This window comes from Aythya ferina, assembly GCF_964211825.1.
Source record: "Aythya ferina genome assembly, chromosome: 5".
Taxonomy (NCBI): domain Eukaryota; kingdom Metazoa; phylum Chordata; class Aves; order Anseriformes; family Anatidae; genus Aythya; species Aythya ferina.
In genome coordinates, this window is record NC_140301.1 from 43667596 (window position 1) to 43681819 (window position 14224).

Here is a 14224-nt window from a genome sequence, read left to right on the forward strand (position 1 = left end):
GAATTGCAAGTCAGTTATCTTCAGGCTTTGCAAGCTTCCTGCACGAGCTCCCATCATTAACCTCGGTGCTGCCCAGACCTTTAGACACTTGTGGCCAGAAGTAACCAGGAAAGTCACTTGGTCTGATGCCGTGCGGCACCGAGCACAGAGCCGGGCACAGCTCCGCACGGGGCACGCAGTCTCTTCCTCTCTTCGTCCTTGGCATCTGCACAGTGGGGCCAGGCAGAAAAGCGTCAATGTCTGGGGTGCTGGGGGAAGGATGCTGTGCCGTGGTAAGGTGAAGGGAGCTGGGGGACACGGCTGGGGAGGGTGCTGCAGGGGGGCTGAGATGACTCCAGGGCCAGCAGACAGCTCCCCGCTCCAGCATCGGCACAGTGAGGGCTTTTCCCAAGGCTGCCTTCTCCTAGGGGTGCGTCTCCCTGCTTCGCCGGCTCGTTTCTTAACCTGCTCCCAAAGCCTCTCCCTTTTCCTTTCTCTTCCCCCCACGGCATTGTTTCTCCTCCCCTCCCTGGGAGCCCGTTACAGCTTTAGGAGCCAGTGCAGCGGCCGTGCCTCCGTGCGGCCAGGGGGCCAGCGCAGGCAGGTGAGCCGGGGAAGGGGGGTAATAGGGTTGTTTAGTCTGGGTTAGTTAGGATTTGTTTTCCCCTGGGAGGTAGCTGAAGGCAAAAGGATCTCAGTGGAGAGGGGAAAAGGGGGAGCGACGTGTCTCTCATTGAGAAGAGCTCCCATGGGGCTGCCATGGAGCTCTCTGCCTTGCTCAGTCCGTAGCCACTTTGGTGGGAAATGAGGGTTAACAGCACACCCGGGGACAGCACAGGGGGGAACAGCCCATTCCATGGAGTGGAAACACTCATCCAGACCTGCCAGCTGCCTCAAAGGCAGGGCAGGCAGCCTGCTCAGCAAGGACGGCTGGGTGGAGAGAAGCAGAATCGAGCAGGGCAGAGGCAGCGGGGCCGGAGCCTGGGAGGGGAGAAGCGGGCAAGCTGTGAGCTAACCCCAGCTCCGCCACTGGCTGTCTGGGGGATATTGGGTAAGTCACCCGTGTGCCTTCCTAGCCTCTCCCTTGCCTACCAGCAGAGCAAATGGTGTTCCGAGTGCTGCTGGGTGCTTTGGGCTTCTCTGTGCGCTGCTCCCTTAGCGCTGGCTTTGGGCTGTGCTGCCAACACCAGGCTGCACCGAGGCTTTTGGCAGCACCACGATGCTGAGAGGTAGCAGCACCTGCCTGCCCTCGGTCATGGCCATGCAGCAGGGGGGGCTTCTGGAGGTGCCTGGCCAGGGACGCAGCTCGTGGTGTGCTGGGGGAGAGGAGGAGGCAGTTGGTGCAGATCTTATAGCAGAGCCTGTGCCCTGAGGTTCGGGGTCACATGGGGACTAATTAGTTCTAATTGGCCATGGGGTCGCGGTCATTTTCATGGAGTTTCACCTGCTCCGTGCACCCGAGCTCTGCTTTCATTAAGAGATAAATACAAGTCCTGGCTCCCTGTCCACATTTGAGTGCTCTGTGCCCGAGCTGCAGCTGGGCGAGGGGATAGTATGGGAGCAGGTACCAGCAGGCTGGCTGCAGGCAGGGCAGCGGCCCGCAGAGGAGAAACGTCTCCTGTGCTCTGTCCTTACTCTCCTTCCTCCATTTCTCTTGCTGGCAATGGCAGGAGCTGGGCATGGAGGCGGATGGACCTTTGCTGTGAGCTGGTCCTTGTGTTGCCACCGTAGCAATGCAGCTGTGAAAGTCCCAAGCATCTTCAACCCCATTCACCCCAAATCTCTCCGAGGGAACCCACAGCCATTGAGGAGTTCTGGCAGCCTGACATGGAAGTGTGGGTTTTAATGCCCAAAGCCACCCCCCGAGGTGTGTTGCACAACTCCCCTTGCTTTCCCAGTGCCCTGCTAGCCCTACTGGTGGTCACACACACACGATGTCCCCCCTGGCCAAGCAGCTGGGGTGAACGGGCCACCCATGGCTGGTTGGAAGAGGCTGTGCAGGTTTGTCTTCCCTCCCCTGAGCTTGCAGCATCCATGCTGACCTTCCCAAGGGTGCTGTGTACATGTGGGGCTCTGGCTGCCGGGGGACAGAGGTTGGAAGAGGATCATTTGGGGAAGGAAATCCCAGGACTGCAAAGGGTTTGCTGCCCCCCTATGGATTTGACCGGCGCGGCTTGGGCCAGGGCACCAGGGTGGAGGAGGTGGTGGCTGGTGGAGCTCCACCAGCCCCTCGTGTCCTCCTCATTCAGGCTCTCCCTGTGCTCTTGTGCAGCTGGATGGGTTGGGGTCTGGGCTCCCATTCAACCGATTGCATAAACCCAGCAGAACAATAAGGGTTCCCCAAAGCGGCTCCGTCCGTGTAGGGCGCTCGTTCCTCAGGACTCCCTTGGCCGTGTTGGGCTTTGCCAGAGCTTGTGCCAAACCCAGCCCTGTGGTTTATAAATAACATTTGGGTGGGACAGCTCCATTATTTACCTAGGAGGCACCATTGTCTGGTAGGCAGAGACAAATGGCTGGAAGTCTGGGGCGAGGTGTTCTCTTCTTCTCTACCCACTGCATTGTGTAGTACCACCAGCTGCCTCAGTTTCCCTGCTGGTGAATCAGGAGTGATGAAAACCAGCTCATGGTAACTTCTGCAAGGCTTCGTTACCTTAAGGATCTCGGTAAGGACTTTCCTCCAGAGTCCTTGAGCAATATAATTCTAAAGCAGACCAAATATTTGCACCTCTTGGTTGGTGACCAGACCTTGAGAAGCTATTGACACAGAGATCTGTAGTAAAGGGCGTTCTGGAAGACATGTGGTGGTGGCACTGATATGTTGCTGGCTTACTCGTTACTCCTTGAAAAAAAAATATTGCACACTCCATTCCCCTTCATTTTCAACCCTGCTGGCTCAGTCTGTGCTTTTCGTTTCAATGACAGCTCAGTGCCGGGTGTCTTTGCTTCTTGGCTCTGTAAATTAATGATTTCTTAACCTACACAAACAACTGTAACACTAAGGAGAGTCACCTCGCATAGTTCTGCTTTTTAAAAAGAAGTCAAACCTTAGAGATTTTCTTCAGCTTTTGGGAATCCCCATTCAAATAATCCTGCACATCATGGACTAATGTGGGCTGGGAGACATGGGAGCTGTGACAGTCTCATCTGGGACAGCACAAACTTCAGGGGATGTGAAAAAAAAAAAAAAAAAAAAAAGCGGCATCAAAAGGCTTCAACCTCTGACTGCAACTGGAAGCAACGTGGTGTGATGGAGCACTGTCCTGGCATGACAGCAGCCTCCAAACCTTCCTTTTCTTTCCACATTCCCCTAAAGGGAATGGTTTAATACCTTGGGCAAAGACTGTCTGACAGGCTCTCAAGTACCACAGCTGTGTTTTTCTTTGCTCCTTTAGGGTGAACAAGAAAATGCCCAGAAAACTGGGGTTCAGAAAACTGGGAACTCTCTGCAGGAGAAGCTCACCTTCCTGCCATCTGCCTGAGCCATCCCAGGCCCAACAGGGGCCGTGTTCCCAGATGACGTGCTGCACCCAGCAGTGCAGGTGTCAGGAACCTCTCCTTGCTGGGGTACTCCTCGGACTTCTCTGATGGGTACTGGAAACGTCCTCCCACCCTGAGCTGAAGGCCTAGAGCCATTGCATTTCAGTCAATGACAAGTTTTCCACCAGCTGCCCATTAAAACTTAGAGTTCCATGTGTTGTTTTTTTTGTTTGTTTGTTTTGTAAAGGCTAGATCCTTGGTTGGTGTGAATCCCTGCGGTTGCACTGACTGTCTCGCAGCTAAGCTAGGTTTCTTCCATTAGGGAAACCAGCCTAAAGAACTTCAAGGAGCTTGCCTAGAACTTACCCTTTTCTTCCCCGTGTTTTGATGACAGGTTTCAACTCCTATTTCCATGCTGCAGATAGCCAACAAGTCCTGGGCCAGGCAAAACTGGAATTTCTAGGATAGCTCAGATCACAGCTTGACTTGGAGCCAAACTCTCCAGATGTTTGGGGCTTTGGTTTGGGCCATCCAATAGCAGAAATACTTATTGAATCTGGAGTGAGCAGCAGTATTTAAGGTGGTTTCCCATCGGACACCTGATGGGCATCTAGTAGGGGACAAGACCAGCCTGCCTCATTCGTTGAATCATGCATTTGGGGAGCTGGACAGGCCCCTCACACAGAACAAAACATTCTCTATGGTGTAATTTTCTTCCCTTTCTCTTTCTCTCTCTCTTTTTTTTTTTTTTTTTTTTTTCCTGACACTTTGTTCTTCTTGTTACTGAGGCAGGAAAAAAAAAAAAAAAAAAAAAAAAAAACGAAGAAGAAGAAAGAAATTCCAGAGTGAGCAGAAGACAGGGAGTAAAATTAGCAGAGGAACTTCCAAACAAACGTGTGGGTTACACTTAGGAGAGCTTGCTTTTGTTTACTATTTGTTTTGAATTTCCACTCTTTGCCCTCAGATCAAGCTCCAGAAGAAGGGGGAGTCTGGAATGAGGCCTCAGATGTCTGTGCAGCTCTTAAATGCTGTGAAAGGAACCCTGATGAAAGGCTGTAGCAGCGGGATGGATGGCACCCAAAGAGAGGCGTGTACAACACTTTCGATGGCTTTTTGCTGTAGAATCCTTGTTTCCAGAGAGTTTAACCCCCATTGCGATGGTTGGGAAAGGCAGTCACCAGGGGAAGGCCGGTGTTAACCTCTTCAGTGCTGTGTTTCCAAATGATGGTTGTCACCTGCATCACAGGAAAACCTGCAGGCTGAGACCCAGCGCTCCGTACGTCGTAGGAGAGGATTCCTTCTCGTCTAACAGGCATGACAGAAGCAAAGCAAAGTGCAAAAGCTCTCTCACTTGTATTAAGTAAAATCCAGCCTGGGTGATTCCTTAGCAATGAATCGATAAATGTTTCAGTATGCTAATGCTGCAGTTGGAGCTGGCTGTATATGTCAAATTAACCATAATCTTGGTAAGAGCTTTGCTAGGCTAAATGGGAACTGATGTCTTAAGGCACAAGACAACTCTGAGAAGACTTAGAAATAAACAGCCTGCGTGGGTAAAATTTTTTCTTAACTACCACAACCAGAGAATTTTTGCATCCTTTTTGTTTGCAGACTGCTTTTTTTCTGGTCCTGGTGGCTGCTGAAACCAGGTTCCTTGTGGAGATCGCTCTCTGGTTTGAAGCCATGTGGTTGTTCCAATGTTCTCTGTCCTGTAAACATCTCCTAGAACATGGCACACCACTTCATCTGTCTCTCGTTAAGCAGAGAATGTGATTATTATTATGCACGGAGTTGTCAAACCAATCTGGTGTCTCCAGACTTCACCAAGGATCAGGCAGTTTCACCAAGATGCCGTCCTCCTCTTGACAGCTTCCATGGAGAAATCTAAGAAACGTTTTAAAAAATAAAGTCAAATATACTGTACACAAGAGAAAGTGCCAAAATGCAGGCGGAGCGCATGTCAGGGAATTATTTACAGTGGCTGAAGTTTGAAATCTATTGAGGCTGAAGTTAAAATATCAGCTGGGATCCCAGCCCAAGTTTGGTCACAAACGGAACGCGTCAAAAAGTGCTCAGGAAATGAGCAGAGGCCCTGCTAAGCAAAGCCAGCTCTTCTGTGGCTGTTTCTTCCCGCCTGGAGCTCCAGCAGAGAAAGAAAATCCCTGCTAAGAGAATTAGAGCAGCTGAAGGGAACAAGTGTCATCTCGGTGCGGTGTCTTCTGGAGAGCCAGGGAGCTGCTGTGCTTGGGGCAGCGATGCCCCTGGAAGCTGAGGGTGCTCACAGCAGAGGTGAGGAGGAAATTTGCAGCAGAGCCAATGTCTATCTCACAGCTACTGAGGGTAGCAATAGGGTCAGAGGGTGTTAAAGCACCAGGGCTGGTTTGCAGCTGGTGTGAATTGGTGGTTCTCTGCTGGTTTTGGTAGTTCTGTGGTGGGAGAGGCTTGATGAGGACCTGGCTTGTTGGCAGAGTGCTGCAGAGCCCCTCAGGCCTGGTGGGAGGCCCTGAGAACAGACGATGTAGGAACAGGGCTGAGAAGGGCCTGCCATCCCAGTGGCCATGCCTTTGGCACAGTGGATGGCGAGTGATGTGGTTTTATGAAGACCACAGGAGCACAGAACAGTCTGGGCTGGAAGGGACCCTTGAAGCTCATCCAGTTCCAACCCCTGCTGTGGGCAGGGACATCTTTCTCTGGATCAGGATGCTCGAAGCCCCATCCAACTGGAGTTTGAATGCTCCCAGTGGGGCATCCACAACCTCGCTGGGCAACCTGTCCCAGCGTCTCACCGCCCTCAGTGTGAAAAGTGTCCTCTTTATACCCAACCTAAATCCACATTAAGATGGGCAATGGCCGTACACCAGCGGAGCAGCTTACATCGATGTCAACACTAAACCCGGGCGGGAGGATTCTGTAATCACTGCTTGTGCGAGACCATGAAGCGAAGGGAGAAGAGGGTTAGCTCTGTGGAAGCCCATCCTCTGTTAAATTCCTCCCCTTGTTGGTCTGGAATGCCTCCCCTGCCATCTCTCAGCTCTTTGGTGTCTCTCCTGAGACAGGCAACAGCAGCACCGTGTGTTCGTCTCCTGCCGCTGCCCGCGCCTCTCTGCGGTCGCCCTGCCCACACGCTCACCTTTCCTTCAGGGGAAGGTGGGGAGTGCTGTGGGGCTCAGCCCTGCTCTAGCTCCTTGGGGTGAAGCAGATCAGCTCATCTCACAGACCCTGGTAAATGCCGATGCCTTTCAGCCTGCTGCTGTCCTACCACGGAGCTGGATACAGACAGCAAAATCTCAGCCCTACCACAGCTCCTCTGATCCGTCCAGCAGCTTTTCTTCTGCCGTCCTCACCTGGAGCTGGAGAATACGTGGGAGAACCCCCCTGGAGCTTCCTCCCCACCCACGGGCAAGGCGCCCCCCGGGCGGCGGTAGGAGGGAGGCGGCGCAGAGCGATGCTGTGTGATCTGGCGTGGAGCACGGCGAGCTGAACGAAGCCTTTCTCCTCCCCGGGGAGCACTCACATGCTCTGGGCAGCGGCAGCAGCAGTGTGAGGATAACCCCAGCGTGGGCAGGGGGCTGACTCATCTCTCCAGAAGAGGCAACACTGTTTATTAATTACTGCTCCTTTGAAGTGGGAAAATGGAGAAAACCTCTCATGGCCAACATAGTGATTAACCATCTAATTGTTCTGCTGGTATGTTTGCTTAAGGGGTTTCCTTTGCTCTGTGTACATTAAGAAATAGTTTCTCATCCTACCGTTGTTGCACCCAGATGATAATCATTAGCAGTGTACCAGACAGGGCCATTGTATATGCCTTGTCCTGATGCTTTTTTTATTATTATTTTTTTATATCCCTGGGTCCATCTTTGCTGAAGTGACTTCAGTGTTGGAGGGAGAATGACAGCTCTTCGGAGCAAAGGCTTTTGTTCCCAGAACACACAGAGGGGCTCTTCACGGACATACCAATTCTTTGTCCCTGCCAACAGATTTCCCAGTTGTCTTTCCGTTGCAGGAGATGGTGCCACAGGTGTTGGAGGTGTTCCACATCCTGCCGGGGGACGGGACCCCTCTTGCTGGGCTGCTGGCACGGGCTGTGTGCCCAGAACCACCGCCTGTCCCGCCAGCTCTGAGCGTGCACATCCCAAATGATGCTGCTGTGGAGCACGGGGTTTTGGAGGGAGAGGGCACACCCAGCCCGAGCTGTGGGGTTGTCTCCTCTTTACTGCGTGGATGTAAATGGGTTTACACGAGGGCTTAAACTCTGCTGCTGCTCTGTGCCTCCTCCTAGACTTTGCCTGTCTTTGCTTGAACATCGGAGTGGGGTTGGCAGGTGATGCACAGGTGAGCTTCATCGGCAGGATGGGGAAGAAGGGAGAGAAGATTGCTTTATCTTGGCCTGAATTACCATCTCAGAGTCTGATTATGGGAAACCAGGAGTGCACCTCAGCAAGCTAAACACGAAGGAAAATGGTACGAGTGGAAGACAGCTGGAGCTGGGAATTTTCTGATCCTCCATTCAGGCCAGGTCCCACTGAATGTTACATTTCAGGTACAGTTCCTGCAGAAATGTGACTCAGAACCATATCAAACCATTTTTTACTACGTCCAACAAACCAAACAAGAACTTTTGAAAGGGCAAGTAGCTTAAAGCCAGGGGAGACTTGGTTGCACTCGCTCAGCCTCGCTGCCATTGCTGTTCCTTCCCGTGCCACAGCACACATGGCAAGCCTTGCAAAAGCGCACGTTCCCCTAACGCCGCTCACGTGGAAGCCCAGGCAAGTTTTACTGTTTGTCCACAGACCCTGGAAAGCCTCAGCTGTCCCCATGCATCGCGCACAATGGCAGAAGGGTACTTGTCCTGCCCCGGGCAGCTGCCTTGTAGCCGAAGTGAGGTGACCGGCTCCTGCGCTGCAAGGCGGCGGGCTGCAGCTAGAGGGGGTGAGCAGGCAGAAGATGGTTGCAGCAAAAAGTCCACATCTGAAACTTTTCATTTTGCCCCTGTCTCTTCTTCCCCTGATCCCAGGGCCACCTGCCTTGCTTACAGGTATATGTCCATCCCCAGGAGACTCGTCTGTGCCTGTGCATTTCTGATACAGGTACGGGTACAGGTGCTGCACCCATACACACCTGTGCGTCTGCAGCCCTGTGTGCAAGGTGAGTCTGCCCGTTATCCTTAGGTGCTGCTCGTTATTTGTGGGGACACAGAGTGTGAGGTCTCGACTGGTGGCTGAGGCTGGAGTGCCTGAAGTACACGTCACAGCGAAGGGCCCTCTCTCCCGAGATCTCGCAGTCCAAGTATATGATTAGGAACAACAGATGGATACCGCAAACAGACAGGCGGCGTGGGTGGGGGAGGAGCACAAAATACCACCGAGATAATTAGGATGAATGATTAATGACTCGAATGGGGAAGAAGGGGCCAAAATACACTAGCTGAATATTCGCTGGTGATGCTTCACAGGAACCTCAGCAGAGGTGGACACCGACTGTATCCTATTTTGTACTCACTCGTTATCCAGGCTGCTGAATTCGCCCCCAGCCCGTGTTTGGAGACGTTGGGCTCTAGCATTGCACTGTAGCTACACTGTAAGGATGGTGTAACTACAGTGTATTCTGGCTGGAATGCAGCCCCGACCACACTGAAACACTAGTCCTTACAGGAATTTTGATCTCGTAGGATCAGATCCAACACCCACTGGAGTCAGCGAGCTCTTGACCCGCATGGGATTTGGGACAGTCCCAGAATGTTCAAGTGGGCTCCAAACTGGGCTGAACAATTGGGATATGTATTTAAAATGATAAGAAGAAACGCTTTGTATGAAACGCATTTAATGTATTTCTGTTTGCATGTACACATTTTTCCTGTGTGAAATCAGACTGATTTTTTATCTGCCGCGTCTATCTTAACATGTGGTGTATGTTACAGTGGACCGATCAGTTACATGATTAAAATACATGGTAAACAAATTCACAGCATGCTTAGCACTAGCAGTTTCATGTTTTTGCGATGATTTTAACCCCAGCCTTTTCTCTCTTGATCTGTGATTCTGTTGTTGCTTCTTTGTTTTCCCTTGAGAGGCTGCCCAGTGGTGCCCTAAACCAGCTGAATTTGCCTCCTGCAGCTCCTTCCATCAGTTTTAGGGTAGCCAAATGGCTACCACAGAGGCTAGTCCTTGAGATTGCTGAGGTTTCTCCCCACTCAAGCAGGTCGGAGTGATGCTGGTAGAAGAGGATGACGTGCAGCAGCTCCCCATGGCGAGGATCAGCACAAGATCTCAGTGCTGCTGGGCTGGCAGCATCCACCAGCACAGCACTCCCTGCGAAGTAACTGCGGGGAGGCAGGGGGAAGGAGGTGGAAGGTGCCAAGTCAAGGTTTCTTTGTGTTGGGATCACACAGGGCTCGGTTCTGGCTCTGATCTGTGAAAAAGCTTGCACAGATAGGTGGCCAGGTGGAATTTCAGATTGTCCGACTCCGCACTGAAGAGGGCTGTGTGTGCGCAACTTCGGGCCGCTCCCCGGGGTGAGCTCAAATAATTACCAAGTCATTTCCAGTAAGTCCCTGCCTCGAAGGCCAAGGTTGCTCTGACAACCACTCTGGGTGGATCATCTGTGGGAGCTGAACCTGGAGCCGAAAGGACAAGCCTCCATTGTCAGAGCTAGGAGCTGCAGTCCCTTCCCGTGACAGCAGCAGCAGCTTGGTCACACACCCCTGCGCCGCTCGGAAGGATGCGCGCCCCACCTGGGCGCTGCATGTCATGCTGCAACACAGCTCACCCGGCTGACATCCAGCCTGGCGTCCACAAACACTGCGTGTGAGCACAGCTTGTCGACTGCCAGCTGGATGCAGGGTGAAAGCTGTGTGTGTCCATGGGTGCATGTCTTCGCAGGGAGGTGCTGTGGACCTGCCCACCTCGGTGCCCAGGTGCTTGTTGCAGCTCTTACCATGGCTTCTATTTCCACGTTGATGGGGGTTCACCCGAGCTTGGATTTGTGTGCATGTGATAGACCAAAGGGAAATATTTACAGCTGTTGTCATAGGCATGTGAAGAAATCTTACGCTACTTTTCAAGCCGAGCTTTTCAGACAGCCAGACTCGGCGTGAGGATTCAGAGAAGGATGCTGGCTCTGGTGCCAAACTTGTGGTTTTCTCTAACTCATTTTGCAGGGCCTCCTTTTGCTGGCTAGAAAGCCTTTGCTTGAAATGCAATTACCCTAATGTAGAGAAGAGAACAGGCATAACCATACCAGAAGAGAGGAAATTTCCTCACATCTTCCCTTCCCCATAAGCAGTGACACATTTTCTGGACTTTCCAGATAAAGAGGGAAAGACTTGAGCTGGATCCTTGTGTAAATGTAAAGCTGCACAGCCCTACTGCTTTTGGCAGAGCTTAGCTAGTAAATCTTAGATCATAAGAAGAGGTAGGTAGGTATAGGGCCAGGTGTAATCTCAGCAGGAGTGCAAATTTGTACAGTTTTGTGGAGTCAGTGAAGCAGTATCAGTGGAGAGTGTAACCTTTGGGTGCATCCCTTTGATGGCAGCATGGCAGTGAACTTCCTCTTAAAAACTGCCTTGCTTTTGTTAACTCCTACATTGTTTCTGAACTGCCATCCTTTTTAAAATGTATTTTTTTGTGATGCATCTTGGCTGGTCTCTCTTTCTCTGATATTGTCAGCATTTCTGCTTCTCTCTTGTATCTTTTCCGTTCATTCAGTTCTTCACTTGTATTGCCACTTTTTATTTTTCCCTGCTTGTCTACTTCATCATCCTTTCTCTGCATCAAGCAGTGCAAGATGCTGGGATTAACTGAACTGAGATATTTGTATAGAGTGGATTGACACATGTACCGTGGGGCTTGTTTTCACCATGCCATCCTTCCCCTCTGATTTCTTCCTGGGTCTTTGTGCAGCAGTGGTGGTTGTGCCTCACCGAGGCTGTCTAAGGTCCCGTCCCTCTGACACCCTTCATCAAGTCTCAGCTTGGAAGAGGCCTGCTGACCATGGTGGGCCATTCCAGGAGTCTGGAGCCAGGATATCTGCTTTCTCCTTTTCCAGCTGGAGGTACTAGGAAGAAGTACTGACTGTGATCATGGTATTGAATTCTGAATGTGAGTCAAGAAGACCATGGATCTTACAGAAGTCATTTCCCTTCATCCCTATAAAGAAGGTCCAGCTAGCTCTGAACTTCGGGATGGTGGAGGGGACCTGAGCTGGTGACTGTGCTGGATAAAGGTGCTGTATTCTCTGGTCCACATAGAGCAGCTGCTAGCAGAGGTAAAGCTGCTGTCACTTGCCCTTGTTCATTCAGAGAACCAGCTCTGAAACCCATGTAGAGACCTGGCATGCACCAGAGCTTTGTCTGTTTGCTCAAAACCCCAGGGAGGTTGTAGAAGAGGTGTCCATATCACATGCCATGTAGGCCTGGAACAAGTTGTGGGTTTGGAAGAGAAGATTTGAAGCCTGGAGCTGCAGCTGAGGCCACTTCAGCAGGTGTGCTTGATATGAGGGAGGTCACAGGTGTGGTGGAGTTCTTCTAACAAACAGGAGACTACAAAGGGCAGATGTCCAGTGGGGGCAAAGGCTTTGAGTTTGTGTGCCTGTGAGGGTGGAATGGAGGAAGGGAGCTCCTAGTGGATGGGATCTAAAAGTAAAGGTTAGTTTTGGTGCAGTAAAGAAATAAACAAAAGAGATTTCATAAAAGAAAAGAGTAATTAGTCCCTGCAGGAAGAGGGGTGTAGCTTATAGTGAGAGCTGAGAAGTGGACCTTAAGAAGGAGCAATGACAGACAGAAACTTGGACAGTATACAGAAGAACGTCTACACTGAGAAGACATGGAAAGCCAGGTAAATAATCATGTAATGATGGATAAACATCAGTGGGTAGATGGATGGGTAGACAGGAGAAAGAAAATGTTGATGCTATGAAAGTGTGTTTGAGTTATGATATGTTAGTTGTAAGGTAGCACCTAGTCTGGGGTATGAAGCTGGGTTGGTGTATTTGAAAAATACCTATGTAAAATATCGTGAGCCTGGTTAACAAGATGTAGGAGCTTCATTTAATCATGCTGGGTGTGGAAGTGAGCATCTTGGGGGAACTGGAAGAGCAGCAAAACAAATATTGTTGAATGTAATCAGCTACTCAGGAAGGGGCTGGAACATAACTTTGTCCATACATGTAGAAATCTTACTGCATTTCTCTAAAGAAATTGTTAAAGATAGTATGGGTCAAAATAGAATGTGTGCTATCCAAAATAATCTTGGTTATGAGTTTCTAGCAGTGAGGCTCTTCCATAGGCCCTGAACTCATTAAATGTGTTGTATTGGCTTTGATTTCTCATGTATAGATCAAAAAAAAAATCAAGAAAACATTAATAACAGTGGCTGATGGATTGCTGTTTCAGATGGTGCTTTCTACTTCAGTCACTTTTAGTATTACTTCTTCAGAATAAGAAACCAGCAAGTTGTAGAAGGGCTGGTGATCCTAGTTGGTAAATTTTTAAATGAAGCAGCGGGATAAATAAATATATACCTGTAGCTCAGATGTACCTGTGCTGGGTAGGTGTGAAGAGTCTTAGGGCCCAAGACTGAAGGATATGCATGGATTTCCTAAACAGTCAAGCAATCAGCTTCTGGAGCTCTTAGTTACCGGCAAAAATCAGTTATTTGTGTGTATGTTTTGGTCTGGTGGGGAATCGTGATGTTAGGCTCATACAACAAGATGGAATTTAATGACCCAGGAGCAGGCTCCCGGTCTCATGGCCCTAAGATGAGATGTTTGCAGCTGTGCAAGTTGTATGGTGAGGATGGAGGCAGTGTTCACTCTGCTGTGTATGATGGGGGAGATGAAAGCAGAGATGCATAACTAAAATCTGCTGGGGGACTTGGCTAAATGTTGCATGCTGCAGTCATTCCCTAGCCTCAGGCAGCAGGGCAAGCTCAGAAGCACCTCTGCCTAGCAGCTATTTTGTAAATACTTGGGGCCTGCAGCTGTACTGTAGCTCTCCTCAAGCCCCTGTTTGTCTCGGTTTGCTGTGTGATTTGGTACCCCACATCTGAGATGGCTGTGTGTGCCCCCAACATGTGGCAGCTCTTTGAAGTTGGTCTCATCAGGTCATATGAAGATGAAGGCACTTCTTACAGAGAGCGCTTTGTTCCCTCTTGGCTCACCGCGGTGGGACTTTCCCTCGGGGAGGGGGTCTAGGAAAGCAGTCCCCACTGGGGGAATTGGGGGGAAGGTGTCTGGCACTTGTGGTATCTTCTGGGTTTCATTGAGGAAGGTCTTTGCTGCAGCACGATGCATAATGCCGGCAGGCAGAATGCTAGAGGGAGCCATTAGCAAGTCACTTTTTGGTCTTGTGGTCCGTGTTGTTGTCATCATTTATTCACATATCAACTCATTTGGGGTGAAGAAAGATCTCACTCGTGCGAGTGCAGCATGCTCTGACCAAGGAGCGGTCTGCTATGCGTTTGTGCTGTGCTTGCATTTTAACTTCTTACACTAATTTTTCTTAAGAGGTTTCTATTCTTCTCTGCTCCATTTTCTGGTTCCTCGAGGAACAGCTTTAATAAAATGCATGACCCAGAGTCAGTCCTAGATAGAGTGACTCTGGCTGCTCTCCATGGAGGCCTTCATTCCTCATGGACTGTTAGCATGGAGCGTGACAAAGATGTCTGTCACAGTGGACTGGTATGCTCCTGGCAGCTGCTGCTGGTGGCTGCCATGGCTTGGATCAAGTGCTTGTTCTGCTGTCTTTGTGCATCTGTGTCTATTGTGAATG

The 14224-nt window shown here is 50.6% G+C and overlaps 2 long non-coding RNA genes across 3 annotated transcripts in view; both read left to right on the plus strand.

Annotated features, from left to right (window-relative positions):
* The first annotated feature begins 423 nt into the window (after positions 1 to 423).
* Positions 424 to 9417, plus strand: LOC311437399. The gene is made up of 2 exons (XR_014693442.1): positions 424 to 583; positions 7463 to 9417. It is a non-coding gene; the product is annotated as an uncharacterized lncRNA (long non-coding RNA).
* Positions 9418 to 12023: 2606 nt separating this feature from the next.
* LOC311437395 overlaps positions 12024 to 14224 on the plus strand; it is a 152017-nt gene continuing 149816 nt past the window's right edge. For both annotated transcript variants that reach the window (XR_014693436.1, XR_014693437.1), the window contains exon 1: positions 12024 to 12290. This is a non-coding gene — a long non-coding RNA (uncharacterized lncRNA). The remainder of the gene's footprint in view (positions 12291 to 14224) is intronic.